This window comes from Rattus rattus, chromosome 4 (assembly GCF_011064425.1).
Source record: "Rattus rattus isolate New Zealand chromosome 4, Rrattus_CSIRO_v1, whole genome shotgun sequence".
NCBI classification, from domain to species: Eukaryota; Metazoa; Chordata; class Mammalia; order Rodentia; family Muridae; genus Rattus; species Rattus rattus.
The window spans coordinates 73,846,515-73,857,312 of NC_046157.1; the positions used below are offsets into that span (position 1 = coordinate 73,846,515).

General features: G+C 36.3%; 1 pseudogene; it reads left to right on the plus strand.

Moving 5' to 3' along the window:
• The first annotated feature begins 285 nt into the window (after positions 1-285).
• LOC116898388 lies at positions 286-613 on the plus strand (annotated as a pseudogene).
• Positions 614-10,798: the final 10,185 nt, after the last annotated feature.

The window sequence follows — 10,798 nt, forward strand, 5'->3', positions numbered from 1 at the left end:
ATGATGAGATTGTGCATGAAGAGGTCAAGGAGAGCAGCTGAGTCCTATCAATGTGGCGGTGCTGGAATCACTGGAGGGAGCCCAAGAGAAGCTATTGGTGTAAGTGCAGCTCAACTTAAGAAAGTGACAACTGCCTTTCGGAGATGCCAGTACCATGGGATGACCACCGAGAACAGTAGAAGCAGTGGAGTAGAGACAGCTGGAGCCTAGAAGAGAAGCTAAGCTGTGTGTGTTGCAGAGGATAGAGCTGGAGAAGAGGCCTATACCCTTTGAGGAACCCACAAGATGGCTGCCGACTCCAAGCAGGAGCAGTTCAGGAGGTATTTGGAGAAGTCTGGGGTGCTGGACACACTGAAGAAAGTGTAGGTAGCCTTATATGAAGAACCAGAGAAGCCCACCAGTGCTCGGGATTTTTTAAAAGCATCTCTTAGGAGCTGCTACTCCGGAAAACCCAGAAATAGAGCTGCTTTGCCTAGAAGTGGCAGAAATGAAAGAGAAATATGAAGCTACTGTAGAAGAACATAAAAAAGTAAAAGCAAAGCTTGTTCAGCATAAACCACCCCAGGAAGAGAAGTGTGCTGAACTGGATTCCTTTCAGTTGAAAAGACACTGAGGACTGGGTTTGTATCACTTGAATAGCTTGTATAGTATATGATCTTTCCAGAAAAATGCCATAAACTTTAACGTTATAAACACATACACATAGAATCGCCAGGAGAAACTCAGTATAACTTAAAAAGAAAGAAAGAACAACAACAACAACAACAACAACAACAACAACAACAACAAAGCCCCCAAACATACAGAAATTGCAGTTAAGGAGAAAATCCCTAACCTTTAAATTTAGTGAATTCATTTAGATAATGTTTTTATTGACAAAGAATTCAGTTCCAATTCTAGAATATCATTATGGGGAATAGTTAAAAAAAAATCCGCAGATGTGTATAGTTGCATGTTTTAAATGATTTAAACTTTGCCATATATTTAAGTAACTGTAACTTTTCCTGAATTAGGAAGTTAAATAGCTTTCAATGAAAGGATAATTACATCAAATAGAAGTTGAAAACCAATAAGGACTACTTTACTGAATGCCTGTGTCCATATCTTGCAATAACATAGGATATACGGTTTATCTGGAAGAGTATTCTAATGACCACTGTTCATTCTCATTCATGTTTCACAACACCTTTTCCAAAAATGCATGGTTATTCCTTGAAAATAAGTATTTTAGTCACAATGTCACTTACATTTAAATAGAAAATTTATTTCAGTTAATAGTGATAATAAAAACCAGGCTTCAAAGTGCACCCCCACTCTTCTGCTATCACGTAATGTAATGCCCATTGAAAACACTTTGATTTACCTAGAATACCTCACAGGCAAATCAATGGGTTAATTTAACATTGTGTAATAATCAATAACCATGGCAGTGATTCTTTCTTATAGAAACATAATTGAACTGGGGTCTAAGAAGCAGAAATATTTGAAATTGATTATAATTTAAATTAGAAATATTGTGATTTGATTCAATGTTTTTATAAATTTTAAACTGATATTTTCACTAAAACTCAGGATAAATCTCAATCCTTCTATCTGAACTCAAAATACGTATTTTGAACCATTTCTGTGTACAGTTTTACTAACCAGAAACTAGATTTTTGGGGTTTCCATCCATTAACAATGATCGTACAATGCACAGGTTGATACAAATGAATTGATTTAGCAAGACTGTTGTCCTTAACAGTTTCAGGTTGAAATTAACCAATATTTTTTGTGGCCGGGTATCATGTAGAACTAAATTATAAGCTTAATCTTCTATAATGTTATAGCACTAATCTTTATTTTATTATTATATTTTCTAATTAGCCAAAATAAGCTCTGCTTATTTTATAATTCAGTTATGTACATACTACCTACAAGAAATTAATTGTAATTTTTCATATTATCAACTTCCCTGTATCTGTGTGTTTTACAGCATCCCCAATAATACATTTTCTACTTGGAATAGTAACAAATGGCCGTCTTCCAACACTTCCTGCCAATGCAAATTAATATGTAGAATAAGCGGTAACCCCAGTGGTCTGAGGATATGGTCTCCTGGTAGATATTTTCAGAAAAATCTGAAGCAAAAATGAATTGTTTTAGCTCCCACACAGCAGACAGGAAAACAACGTGACTTTAATGGTTTCTCGGGTGTTATATTATGATTCACTCTAATTTTCCTAGATTCTACTTCATAAAAAAGAATCTGAAAATGTCTTTCTATATACGCACGTATGTACACACACACACACGCACACACACACACACACACACACACACACACGCACACAATCTAGAATGATTCTCTCTTTTCTCTTTACCTGCCTCCACATAAAGGATCATAACAACACATTTGTTTTTATTTATTTTTTTTTTGAAAATCAGATACATGACAATGTCATGTAATTCACTATTAAAAAAACTACATAAAATTCTGACAACATACATGGATATATTATTTTAAAGTTATAAATTTTCCGCACATAGAGAATTTTTTACTGGAACTGTTAAATCTAAAAAAATACAGGGTCAAAATATCCAGTATATTTGAAATGCTGTGAAAGACCAAATATGTGGATAATAGGAATAGAAAAAGGGAAAAAAAAAAAAAACAAGTTCAAAGTCAGAAAATATTTTCAATAAAAGACCTAAAAGAAAATTTCCCTCAATTTCAGTAACAAAGAGTAGAGAAAATACCAGATAGACTGGACGAAAAGAGAATTTCCTCAATGCACATAATACTCAAAGCTAAATGTACAGAACAAAGAGTATTAAAACTGCAGGACTCAAAACAAAAATAGTACAAGCAAACAGAACCAACAAATAAGCCAACGTTATCATTTTAATATCAGACAAAGTAGGCTTCAAACAATACTCAGAAGAGACGGGAAAGGACACTGTACGATCATTAAAAAATAAATCTTATAACAAAAAACATTACAATTCTTAACATCTATGCACCAAAACCAAGGGCACCAACTACCATAAGAGGACATTAATATAGCTTGAATAGTATCTTGAGCCTCCAACACTGATGGTGACATTAAAACCTCACTCTTGCCAAAAATCAGGTCATCCAGGAAAAAATTAATAAAGAAATCTTGGAGCTAACTGTTAAAAGAAGCCAAATGGACCTAATAGATATTTATAGAACATTTCACTGAAACACAAAAATGTATGCCTATTTCTAAGCATCCCATCAAACTTTGTACAAAGTTAAGCAAATTTTTATACACAAATCAATCTTAACATGTACAAAACAAATATTGAAATAACATACAAAACAAAAATTGAAATAATACCTTGAATACCCTGATTATTACTTAGAGTTTACGGATTTTATTTTATCACATTATATTATATTTTGTAATTGTTTGAATGAATAAATGAATGAATGAATGAACAAAAACATATTCATTATGGTGAAAGTTAACAGTTGAACTATGACTTATTCCTAACAGGAAAAGGAAAATCAATTTTCTTCAGTGTAGTGACACTGAGTATATAAAAACTACACTAGGATAGGCCTCATGATCAGGAGAATTTGACCAGCATATAATTAACTCAAGATTCTCTCTCTCTCTCTCTCTCTCTCTCTCTCTCTCTGTGTGTGTGTGTGTGTGTGTGTTTATTTGGTTACAGTTTAGTTGTGTTTTGTTTGTTTTGAGATGAATAATATTTGTGTTTTCTTAGGTTTGGGGGCTGTGGTTTTATTGTTTTGGTTTTGGTTGTTTTAGTTTTGATAAAGAACTTAAAGTCTTGTAGATTGAGATAGGGAGAGGATCTGGAAGGACTAGGTAGAGGGGAAGGATTATACATTTAAATTAAAATATTTTACAGTAAAAATAAATTATAAATAAGAGAAAAGGGGAATGGCTCAATACAGCAATTAGAAATGAAATTTGAATTAAAATGAAATCACAAGTTAGAACATAGTGAAAGAGGATCTAACGTCAAATTCATAGCTCAAGTTTATACAAAAAACATTGGTAAGATGTCATACTACCAACTTAACAACACACTTTAATGCTCTAGAACACTATTGTTGAACAATTTCCTAATTGTGTTACATACATTTTTTCCTACAGGAAAATCCTTACATAGGAAGATAAACAGCTCAAAAATATCTCCAGGAAATCCTAAAACTGATCATGAAAACTGTGCTCTTCCAGAGTTAATAAGAGCTTCAAAAATTACTCAGAAAAGCCAAGCTTCAAAGAATACGAGCTCAGCTGCCAGACAGAGAGAAGCAGAAATTATCATAGCTACCTCAGAGAGGTATACAGAAGAATCACGGGGCAAGGACAATCGGCAGCCTCTTAAGCTACTTGCAGACTGTACTGTTCTTCAGGTTCCCCAACTTCTGTGAATTGTCCCATCCATATTGAGATAAGCTGTGGAAATCTTTTTTTTTTTTACTGGGGGGGTGGAGTCAATTCTTGTTCTTCCTATAACCCCTTACCCACACTCCCCAGAAAATATCACTGTTTTGACAAATTGTACTTTGGTGGTATCTGCAATTGGTTTGTCACGATTTCTATATCTGGGATGAGTAAGATTGCCTGGTTTTTGTTTTTTTCTCTCCAAGAAAAGAGTCACACAGAAAACAAAATGGAGTAGCACCCTATATGAATGGATGTCAACAAATAACTTGAAACTAAAAATTGTAAAATAGAAACAAACAGGTAAAACAAACAAATGAATTCATGAGACAAAGCATTAGTTCCTTGAGAAACTCAGTTCTTTTTTTTTTTCTTTCCATCTTTATTAACTTGAGTATTTCTTATTTACATTTCAATTGTTATTCCCCTTCCCTGTTTCTGGGCCAACATCCCCCTCCCCCTCCCCCCTCCCCCTCCTCCCCCCCATTACTTCCCTCCCAACAATCATGTTCACTGGGGTTTCAGTCTTGGCAGGACCAAGGGCTTCCCCTTCCACTGGTGCTCTTACTAGGCTATTCATTGCTACCTATGAGGTTGGAGCCCAGGGTCAGTCCATGTATAGTCTTTGGGTAGTGACTTAGTCCCTGGAAGCTCTGGTTGGTTGGCATTGTTGTTCATATGGGGTCTCAAGCCCCTTCAAGCTCTTTCAGTCCTTTCTAAGATTCCTTCAACAAGGATCCCGTTCTCAGCTCAGTGGTTTAATGATGGCATTCGCCTCTGTACTTGCTGTATTCTGGCTGTGTCTCTCAGGAGAGATCTACATCAGGTTCCTGTCAGCCTGCACTTCTTCGCTTCATCATCTTATCTAGTTTGGTGGCTGTATATGTATGGGCCACATGTGGGGCAGGCTCTGAATGGGTGATCCTTCAGCCTCTGTTCTAAAATTTGCCTCCCTATTCCCTCCCAAGGGTATTCTTGGAGAAACTCAGTTCTTAATGCATCAAACACCTAAACATAAAAACAGATACTTTGAATCTTACAGAACACAAAAGGGGTGAACTCATTGACACCGGATCAGACTTTTTGAGAACACCACAAATAGCACAGGCACTAAGAACAACAATTAATAAATGAGACCTCATGAAACTGAAAGCTTCTGTATGACAATGGACACCACTGCTTCGGCAATGCAGCAGGATACAAAATGGGAAGAGGGCTACTCTCCTTAGTATATAATGTATGTGCACTCACATGAAAAGCAAAAACCAGAACCAAATAACCACCACCATCACCACCACCACCACCAGCACCACCACCACCACCACCACCACCGCCACAACAACAACAACAACAAAGCCCTAAAGAACAAAGAATTAAATAACCCAATTTAAAAAATACTTGGAACAGATCCAAATAAACAATTCTCAAAGCAGAAAACTCAAATGATTGAGAAGCATCTCAAGAAAAGGTTCAACATCCTTTTGATTAAATTTATTTATTTACATCAAATACTACCTCTCCTCCCTGTCCCTCCCTCAGAGAGAACAACTCCACATTCACCCTCCCCTGGGTATCCCTGTACATCCTGTTCCATCACATCTCTGCCAGAGCAGGAAAATCCTCTCTCCCTGAGGCCAAACAATAAAGTCCTCTTGGGCTACAGCTTTATAGCAAGCCTCTGTCCCACGATGCAGGGGAGGAGGAGAGCTGACAGGAAGACTGAGCTGCATATCTGCTACATACGTGGCAGGAGGACCCTTGCTCCAGCTCATGTGTGTTTTTGATTGGTGGTTCTGTCTCTGTGAGCTCTAAGAGCTTCAGGATAGTTGACTGTTGAAATTCCTGTGGTGTTCCAATCCCTGCCAGGGCCTTCAATCCTTCCCCTAAGTTTTTCATTAAAGTTCCTGAATTTGTTCAATATTTGTCTGGGTATTTGTTTCAGTCAGCTGCTGGGTAGAGACTTTCAGAGGACGGTTATGGTAGGCTCTTGTCTGCAAGTATAAGAGAGCATCATTAATAATATGGATTGCTGTTTACCTGTGGGATGAGTTTTAGGTTGATCTAGTCATTGGTTGGCAATTCCTCCAGTCTTTGTTCAACATTCTTAGTCATCAGGGAAATGCAAATCAAAACTATTTTGAGAATTCATGTTACTCATATAAGAATGGCCAAAACCAATAAAAAAAAAGTTACACTTCCTGCTGATGAATAGTATACTGAGTAAGAGGAACCCTCCACCACATGCCTCATCTGACTGAAGATACCCATTCTTAACTATGTTCATTGCTGTTCTATTTATACTAGACCAATAATTGGAAAAAACCTATATGTCCATCAATGAAAAATAAGTGGTTCATTTACACAATGGAATATTATTTAGCTGTTAAAAACTAAAGATTTGAAATTTTCAGGTGATTGGATGGAACTAAAAAGCATCATTTCAAGTAAGTTAACACATACCTAAAAGGCCAAATATTGTATGAAATTACTTACATAGGGATTTTAGATGTTAAATCATGGATAAGTAATCTACAATATGCATATCCACAAAGACTCAATATAGGGAAAAGGACTAGGTGCAAAACATGGATGTCTTAGGGAGTGGAAAAATAGTAGGTAGCTAAGGATAGAAAAAAGTGGGTCAAAGGATGAAAGGATTAGGGAGGGGCAGAGAAGAGGTAGGCAAGGAAGGACCTAAAAGGATGGACATTATAGGGTTATATGCAAACCTGATATGGTATGTTGCATAGATAAATTATAAATTATGTATGTGTGTGTGTTTATGTATGTACATATGTATGTATAAGTAGTGGCTCTCACCAACACAGAACTCACAAAACCTCAGAGAACACACTGAATATGGAGAAGTAGAGAGTTCACATTTACAGATAAGTGTTTATAGTACTGGGAGGAAATATTCTGGTACTTGGAGGTACTCTTAAAACTACTGAAATGAAAGGAAGCAGCATTTCAGCTACAAACCATGTAATCTATAATGGTGACATGCCTGCAATACAGAATGGTGTAGCAGTGGCACAGAGTTTGTGGTAGCAACCTACCAATATCAGATTTGACTTAAGACCTGTTCTGTATGTTGTATCTCAAACCCGCAACTGCTCAGATAGTCAAGTAACTGAGACTAGATAAAGGATCTAGGGGAAACCAAAGTGTGTTCTACTAGAAGACAAAAGCAATGCATTTCTTACAAATGGCATTTCACTACACTTATAGATTACCACCTGGCTTAGCCATCATCAGAAAGTCTTTGTCTTGAAGGAGATAGTGAAAAATACAGAGAACCATAGACAGATACTGTGGCAATATGTACAGGGCCTGTAGAGGAATACAATAGAAGGAGTCCTAAAGTGGAAAGAAGTCAGAACAGGCCTCTAACCCTTGCCCAGGAGCTACCATCAATTGAATATGAAAAAAAAAAAAAAAAAAAAAACAAATGCAGTTTTCTCCAAGGAACACCCATTGAGGAAGAAAACTACATTTTATTTTAGGGTGCATGTCTAGCAATAAATATCCAACACAAAACCAATTCTAAAGCATCTTGTTAGGTTCTTTGCCAGAGAATATTAAACATGGGATACTTTTTCCTTTCCTTACAGCTTTTCTACATATATAGTATGGTTGCTCGTTCAGATTTTTTAATGGGATTCCTGCATTTGAAAATGTGTTTCTGTCTATGTATTTCTTGTGCTTTTGGGGGGCTTCTCTTATTTGTTTTTGTTTGTTTGTTTGTGGGTTATATTTTATATTCCTATTTTTCTATATTTGTATCTTTCTTTCCATAATGCTTGCTTTAGTCTAAGTAGATTCAGAGAGGGTGTGGATCCAGATAAGACAAGAAGTTTCAAAGAACTGAGAGGATAAGTGGAGGGAAAATGATCATCAGAAAATGTATGAGAAAAAAAGATTTTTAATTAAGGAAAGGAAAGAAAAGTTAGCTACACTTCATTTTATAAAAGAGAAGTGAGTGAAGGGAAACAGCCAGGCAGATTTACATTATGACTTAAAAATATCAAACTAAAAAGCTTTGCAAGAACCATAAAGAAAAGGCTGACTTATATTAAGAACACAATAATCTACAGGAACTTTAAGAAGTGTCACATTTACACTGAAGAAGTTTCTCTTATATCTAAGCTAATTCAGGACATTAAAACAACTTGTTAAAATTCAATGATCTCTTTGTGGGAAACAAAGTCAATGGACAGGGCTTAGCAATACATGCTCCAGAAGGAGCTAAGTGATGACAAAGAGGCATTTTTCTGAGTTTTTTTTCATGTACACACACACACACACACACACACACACACACACATACGTGTGTGTGTGAGTGTGTGTGCACGCAGCAGCAATGGATTGTTTTGTCAAGGTTATTTTCCCTTTCACTTGGCACCTAATGTCTAATGTATTTTTGCAAAACACAGGTTTTTTGAATGCGAACAAATAAATAATGCTGACATCTGAGGCACACAGCACTGTTAAAGAAAATTCAGTATTTAACACGAATTGCCAGATTTCTTTCTATTGGCAATGAGCAACAAGAAAGGAGAATGGGGACTCATTAGGAAGAAAGGTTTTGATTGGAGATAAGAGAATGATGCCCATGACACAATATGAAACCCATGCCTTACACTGCTTAAATTGACAATCTCTGGCGAGGGTGTAGCCCAGAGAACTATTCTGGAACCAAACAGGACGGAAAAAAATAAAGTCAACAAAATGATCATTAATGGCATTCTGCTATACTAATCAATAAATACTGTGCCCAGTAATCAACAGAGAGGCTTCAAGCAGCCTCAGATAGGAGCAGGTGCAGAGACCCACAGCCAGACACCTTGAAGAGAGAAAGTCTAAACTGTAAATCTCCGTCTGGCCTCTCTCCTTGGAGATTGGGAATCTTGCAGAAGAGAATGGAAAGAGATTGTAGGAGTCAAAGAGAATGGAGTCACTAGGCAGTGCTCACATGGCCTCAGGAAGATTACAGTAGTAACTACAGGGCCTGTTTAGTGTGCCACCTGCCCTGTGAATATATGTCTTAACTCCTTTTAGTTTGGTATTTTGGTGGGGTTACTAACAGTGTGTCTCTCACTCTTTTGCATGGTCTTGAGACTCTTTTCCTATTATTGGGTTGCTGTGTGCAGCCTCAATAAGAGGGCTTATGACTTTTCTTATGGTATCTCTTTTTTGTTTGTTTGTTTGTTTGGTGTGTGTTTGAGTGTGTGTATGTGTGTTGTGTTTGCCTTTAGCCCTTTAAGGCATGTTCTTTTCTGAAGAGGAAATGGACAGAGGCTATATCTGTGGGAGGGACAGGTTATAAGAGGTAGGAGATGAGAAAGGAGGGAAAACTCTGGTTAAATTATATTATATAAGAGAAGAAACTTTTTGCAAGAAAAAATGGGGAGAGGAATGGATAATGGTTAAACATGAAGTCAATATACATTATACGTATGAAATTAAGAAAGAATAAATATATTTAAATTCTCTAATATTTAAGAATACAAAGAGAAATAATATTTGCCTGGCTTTTAAATTAACTTTATAATATTTAAAATGTTTAACTTATTCAAGATGTGTGAATTGTGTTTTACTTACAAATTCTCTTTTCTTCTACAGTTCTCAATGTTCTTAAACTTGATTGAAAACTTAAATGAAGTTCTGCAATAATTTACAGAAAAACATGTTAAAATCCAAAAGGGTAGTTTTTCCCACATAATTTCAAGTATGAAAAAGCAAAGGATGCTTTTGCTGTGGTGTCTTGGTGACATGACCTGTGGACCTTGTTAGCAGTGCGTGTGCAGGCAGAAGCAGTAATAGGAGTGACTGACTAATTGGCTTTGGATCCCAAGAAGTCATTACGGATCCAGAATAGCATGTGTCTTTTCTGTGTGACAATAATTAAATCACCTCAACCACTGCACACAAGTGTGAGTTAGTTTAACGCACTGAAGAGTAGCTTGCATTTTACAATCCGAGGGAATGTTACCTGAGGTATGTTTTCAATAGGTGATTTTAATACACATTAATTTGATATATTTCCCACTTCCCCTTGGCTCATAAATTTTAAAAAAGAGTCTATGACTGCTCCATCCTGATTAAAATTCAATAAAACTTGTTCTTCCTTAATTAAACACTCCCTTCACTACCAAACAAGAATGACTTAGACTATTCTACAGTCTTGTTATTGTGGCCCTGGTAGGATCTCCAGGAATTGAAAAATGGTAGACTAATTAGACGCACGCATCACAGTGTGCCTCCTACAAAGTGGCATGGTTATCAAATGCATTGGGGAAGATACATTTGCTTTCTATATAGGATGTCAAAATTCAAAATAAAAAAAATCTTCAATTTCACTTTTCACACAA